This window comes from Dromaius novaehollandiae, chromosome 2, assembly GCF_036370855.1.
Source record: "Dromaius novaehollandiae isolate bDroNov1 chromosome 2, bDroNov1.hap1, whole genome shotgun sequence".
Classification (NCBI taxonomy): domain Eukaryota; kingdom Metazoa; phylum Chordata; class Aves; order Casuariiformes; family Dromaiidae; genus Dromaius; species Dromaius novaehollandiae.
This window is the reverse complement of record NC_088099.1, coordinates 23,303,467-23,310,280: the sequence shown is the minus strand read 5'-3', so window position 1 is coordinate 23,310,280 and position 6,814 is coordinate 23,303,467.

The following is a 6,814-nucleotide window of genomic DNA, read 5'->3' as shown; positions in this document are numbered from 1 at the left end:
TGACTTTTTCTATCAAAATATTGTTCCTTTCCTTCCTTTTTAATCTTGCTGGGTTTTTTTTCTGTTTTTTTGTTTGTTTGTTTTGCTTTTTTGCTTTTTAAGAGGGTTTTCTGCAAGATAACAGGCATTTCTTAGGCATTTCTTCTCAGCGTTTAAAATGGTATCTTAAAAGGTCTGTTTGTGGCTTATAATTTTCTTTCAGCTTCAACTTTTCTTTTTTTTAACTGGTGTTCACATTTGAAGAAAGCTCCCTTCTTGATGGAGTGGACTTCCACGGCACTTCTCCTTCCTGGTAGGATATTGAATTTCAGTATATGCAACTGTTCCCTCCTCCTCACTGCTAACATCTCCACTTTCCGCACAGGCTATAAATTACTCATCTCTCTCCTTCCTTTATAGGATACGTTCTTATAACTTCTCTCCTTTAATCCATAAGTACTTAACCACATTTTCCTTCAGATAGCATGACTCCTATGTATCTTGCTGAACTTGGAGCAATTGCTTTGAACCTCATAGCATCTATTTCAGACACGAAGAAGAGCTTTTGGGAGAAAACTTGTCCATTTATTTCCCCAACCATATTAGCTGGACTAATAAAACACACAACCTCTGCCGACAAACCTTGTCACGTGCTGTTACCCAATGGCCACCAGGACGCTGCGCAGGCCAGCAGCAGCTGGGGCTGGTGGCAGCGGGGGCTCCCCATGGCAGGCAGCAGGGCCGGGCCTCGCAGCCAGGGTCCGTCCCACCGCCCCAAGGGAGCGGGGCACTGGGGCAGCCCCAGCCCCAGCACCGGGCACCACTACGGGGATGGGGCCAGGCCGAGGCTGGGCCAGGCAGGTGTCCACGGGTGGAAGCCAGGGTTGGGGTGGGGGTCGGGGGCCGGGGCCACAGCGGGGCAGGAGCCGGCACCACTGCAGTGTGGCAGTGCAGCCACTGACGGCCCCGGCCCCGGCCCCGGCCTGGGCTGAGATGGGGCGGTAGCTGGCAGGGAGGGAGGCCCCAGGGAGGTGGGCAGGGCCAGGCAGGGCTGGCGGTACCTGAGGGTGGCTTTTCTGTCCTTTGTACCTTGGACGAGGCCTGCTGCTGCTAAGGATCAGCTCTGGAGGAGTGGGCTCTACTACTGCTTGTTTCAAGACGGACTCAAATATTGTGACTGAAAACTTAGTGTCTCCAGCATTTAACTAGTCTCTGTGGCAGTAACTTAAGTCTCCTACTATTAGCACATTTTTAGTGAACTGTACCAGCATGACCTACTCTGTCCACCCTCCGTAATTTATATCCTGGTGTTTCGGGGGAACTGATTCTCTTCCTCCTTTCAGATGCCTCCTGTGTCAACAGCCTCATTTAAAGGTGAGTTTTCTGGGGCAGCCACCTTAGTTTTTGGGCTTTCATACAGAAATGTTTACATATTTTCTTCAGTCTGGTTGCCTATTTTTATTTTATTTTATTTTTTTATTGAACTCTGTACACTCTGTCCTGTTCTTTTCTCTAAGACACAGAATTCTTCCTGGATATAGAAAATTCAGGCATCATTTTTTGCTGAACTAAATCCTTCCCTTTCAGGTAAAGTAGAGGACAGCACACACCAGTCTTGTTCCTGTATAGATCATATAGGCTCAGCCTGTGCCCAGTAAGTTTCATAGGTTTCAAGCCCCTCTCTAGATGCTCTCACACCTTGCTCAAAAGTCCATATTCCCAACACTTAATGTAAGTACAAAAATCCATATCTGCTGGGTCACACAATAACCTTTACATATGAATCCTGGATTAACTGAGGTTGGAAGGGGCCTCCGAAGGCCTTCAGCTCCTGCCCCCACTCAAAGCGGGGCTGCCTCCACATTGGACCAGGTTGCCTCGGGCATGTGCATCCTTGAAAAACTAAGGCCTGACTCAACATCTGCATTTCACAGCTGTATCTCCCATTCAGACCTCCACTGACTTGGAAGTTTCCAGCAACAAAAGGAAGAGGCAGAAACTGAGCTTGCTCTGCCCAGACTTCATGTGAAACGTTGAGCAGTGCCACCTCAAACCAATGAGCCTGACAGCCACATGCACAGCTGGCTCTCGGCAGCAGCACTGTGCTATTGCCCATGGTATGCCCAGCTAGCATCAAATATTTGGGAGAGCTCATGACAGTGTTTCTCATAGTCTGCTCTGTGGTTGAGCGCAGGATTTATATCCAGCACCTTTTCCTCAGTTTGTTTAGCTGAGGATGCAGGACCATCTCTGTAGGCTGTAATACCATCCAACCCTTTAGCATCACTTTTGGAAGCAACCTAAGAGGTATCAAGGTTTGGCACAAGACTCTCTCCAGAAGTGTGAGAGAAGAGAGTGGTCATATGGGCTGTACTTAAGGGATACATGGTGGATAATGTGGCAACCAGCCATGGCATAGGGAGAGGTGAGGGAGACCTCCCAGAAGTACCCCTCTCCCAAGGCAGGACCCTTATAACACACCCCAGAGTCCTGTGCATCATGGTGAGGCAGCAGCTGCAGGTAAATTCAATACCCTATGGCACCCAGTGGACAGATACCTCATCAACCATTTCATGGTTAAAGACATCCGAGATTTTTCTGTCCATCCCTTGCTCACAATGGTTGTCACATTGCTGCAGTCCCAGCTTCCAAGCTGGCTGGTACTTCTAAGCAAAACAACAGGCATCACAGATTTCTCACAATAGATCCAGCCTTTATATTCCATATCATCAGCCTCCAATTAGAGAGTTGCACTTTGCTACTTTGCACTTTGAGATATGTTAACATTAAGGTAAGGTATTATGTGGATAAAAGACTACATGAATAAATTCTGCAGGATTTATTAGCTTGCAGTCCGACCTGAGCCCACTAGAGCCATTACGGGGGAGAGAAGGAAACTGCAGCAGTCTGAGCAGAGGAGGTAGAAGTGCCATACATCCTAGAAAAGACTGGCATAGGCTTGGATATAAAAAGCTCAGAAAACTGCTATCTTATATTAGGTTTATACATCAGACAAAACAAAGTACTTGGCTGGCCTTCTACCTTTGTTTAATTTCCTTTCCTTTCCATGTACACAAAGTAATTTCAAATAGAAGATTTGCTTTTCATCTTTCAAATATTATTTCTGTTCATCCAAGAAGCCCTTCCCCAAATGCATCATATATCACTGGGGACCTGCTCCACACTCCAAATGTTTTTTTCATGTAATAAATACTTGACATTTAGAAAAATCGCTTCTAAATTTACACAGTGCAGTGCTCACAGTTTGAGATTACCCTCCAAACACCCTGAAGTGCCAGGCACATAAATAAATATCTTTGCAAATAGATTCTCCTTTATTAGTTTTGCAAGTGTATTTTCATTTCTTGAAGTTGGATGACTACTGCAGGAGGAAAAAAGAGCAACTCTGGTTTAAATTAAATAATAAAGAAATGCAGGAGAATGGCTGATCAAAAATATTAAATTCTCTTCTTGTTCTTTTGATTTATTTTCCCTCTTTCAGTTCAGTTTTCATAATAATGGACATCTAAAGCGTATATGTGTGGTTTATGTCACAGTCCAACCAAAACACAGATCAAGTGTGAAACAGTCACAGCAGCAAGAGACAAACTAGGATTTTTATACAGGAAAAGCTGTCCGTTTGTCTGCAGTTCCTCCACAGTCTCCATCATGGAGAACATAAGCAGATCTCAGGTTGTAGTGTGTTTATTCTCATAACACCACTGGGAGAGGATCAAGTGCTGTCTTCCCCATTTCGAACAGGGAGCGACAAAGGACGAAGTGTGTGGCCATAGATAAATCAAGAGACTGCTCACTGCTTTCACTGCATGGAGATTACAAATAAAAGATCCCTGCAAAAACATCCTTCCCTCTGAACTGCAAAGGCCTGTCTCATTTCCAGGGTGTGTGTGGAAAGGAAAGACAGAAAAGACTCCTCAAGGCCAGATATTGGTCAGCAGTGCTTCTTGCTATAGTGAAAGAATGGCTGAGGTTTGAGGTGCCCATGCTGCAGAGAGGCTGGACTACCGATGCAGGTAGAGGTGTCATGCAAGAATGCCATGTTAATCAGTGAGAAAGGCAATCCTTTCCTCTACTTCAGCTGTCAAAAAGTTAAGCCTCTTGTTCAAGTTTGCTCTTTGCTGTCAGCAGAGACATATTAGTATCCTGATGGATGAAGGGTCTGCTTCTGTTCACTGACTACTGAAGAAGGCTCAGTTAACCTAGGCTGTTGGCCTTTCAGAGAGCAGATGCCCTTGGCCAGTCTCCCTTGTCAGGACAAGCTCAGCCCTAGTGGCCAAAAACACAAGGGAGCCAGAGATGGTTGGGGCACAGGCTCCTGTGAGGGCTTCAGCTCAGGAACGGCCTTGTGTTTTGCCCTGTAGAGTCTGATTCACTCTCAATGATGGCCATGCTGATTACAGGCTTTTTGACGTTGTTTTGTTTTGGATGTGGCAATACATTGTTTCCTGATCAAACCAGCACCCTAGTCACAGCAAAGTGGTTTGTCACTCCCTCTGGCAAATGACAGTGAAATGAAGCTGTGTGGAATAGCTTGAGCATGGAGGTTCTTGTTAATGCATAATCGTTACTGCTTACCTCTTTCCCTGAGCAGGGATAAACAGATTAATGGAATTTGCCTGATCAAGCTTCATGACACCTTCTCCGTTAATGTGTTATACTGAGAACTGGCTATTACTTACCTTTTGGTTCTCTGACGAAAATCTAAACCATGGCTCTCAAAGCCTCGCAGATTGTTCTCTCATGGTTACTTAATGTCTTGCTAATGAATTTATCCAGCTGAAGCACTGTCCATCCCTAAGTGAAAGCAATTTTACTTGCACTAGTAGATTGAAGAACTAAGCTAAAGCCAAAGCACAATAGGATTAAACTACTTTTAACGTATCTATTCAGGGCTGTACACCAGGTCAGCTATATAAATCCAATTCTGATTTGAACAGTGAACATTTTATAGAGAAAAAGAGCTTTTACGTTCTTATTAACTTCTCATGACTATGAAAATTTTTTCAGAAACCAAATAAATTAAGTTCTCCACTATGTTTACTAATCACAAAGAATACAGCTGACAGGTAGAGCTTCTTTCAGAAAATCCTTATTGACTTGATCTCATTTTATTCTTTCCTTCGGGGATGTCACAGTCTGCTACCTAGCTACCATTTCCCCGGTCATGAAGTCTAATGATATGGGTCTAATGATCAGGCCATAGACAGTCTATGGCTTCCTATAAATAGGGTAGATTATAGGTCTGTCTGGACCTGTATCAGTACCTGCACTTCACTAACACTGTGGACTTTAGGGTAGAACATGTAACTATAGAGGTTATAGCCAAGTAAGTCATCCTAAGCTCCCTTTTATGAACATTGGAGGCTAGGGTATGATTCACCTCATCCTACAGTAGATGCCTAAAATAGGTCAGATGAATTATGCTCCACTGCTCTCCACAGACTATAAAAGGAACCTGTGGTGATGAGTTTGATTTCAACATCTGCATTTAGTCATATCAAGACCACCTTCAGGGTCAAAATGCTTGGACTGCAGCTCAGTGCTAGACTATACAGCACTGAACTCCCGTTCTGGGGCACATACCCCTCTCCTCTCTTTTTTCCCTGGCCTGAGGTCACTTTGCAGTGATCTTTCATCTCAGCTGATCTCTTGCTGTCTGGCTTTTGAAATTAATATCCTCAGCAAATCATTCAGCTCCTGCAGAGCATATACAACACAATCAGTATAATTACTTCACGTCACAACTCAGTTGTCACTTCACTTTAATGGACTGCAAGTAAGACGAACTTGAAAAGCGTTCTAAGTTAATGTTCTTAGAGTTTCTATTTTAGACTCTTATGAAAGATGTTAAATATATTCAGAAAAAGAGATTTCATCCTGGAAATTATTATCCATATCATAGCACAGTGAATAGGGCCAACAGAGTTCAGAGCTCTCTGATTAAAGCACCACCAAAAACCATTCTATGTAGAATAGGAATGATGAGACTCATCTGATAAGTGTAAATATTTATGATGTAGACATTTATATATGAAGTACTCACTCTGACCATGAAGTAGCAGCCTGTCACTATGGAACATGGAGCTTAGCCTACAAATCACCTGGCCCTAAATCAGAGACCTCAGGTGATGAGATGAATCACAGGCTTTTCCTTCCACTGTCTAGCTCAGCTTTACAGCAAAGTGACATGCCCAAGACCAGCCAGCAGACCAGTGTCAGAGCTGCTCGATGGGCCTCCCATTCTGGCCCATCCAGTAATTCAAATTTTCTAGCTTTTCTAAAGGAAGTCATTCTATACCAGCATTTGATGAAGAACAATTTAGCATATTACAGTGTGTTCAGTGTCAGATTACCATAATCTCCCATTTCAGATCTCTTCCTGTACTACTTCATGTGAATAATCCCACCCCTCTGTATTTCCATTGTAACATTTCCCCACTATGTATCATAAACAAGCATGTCCAGACTATCTTAAATCTTGTCTTTTATACGCCTAATCCAGTGCCTCAGAGAACATTTTTATCTTCTCTGGAACCAGCTTGGAACTTTTACTGAGAATGTAACAAATCTGTATTTTGGAAAATTGGAACTGACTCATTTAAAATCCAGCTAGGATAAGCATTGTATGGTCCTCTTTCATAGCATACTCCAGTTTTAGGTCACTCACCAAGGCAGCACACCATCCAGCTCAATTCCTTCCTTCACTACAGGTGATTCAGACCTCAGATAATTCTACCTCTCTGGAAATGGTCTTAGGAGTCCATAACAGCCCTGCTGCTGAAGCTGTGCCAGGGCTCTGCTTGACTGGAGAGAC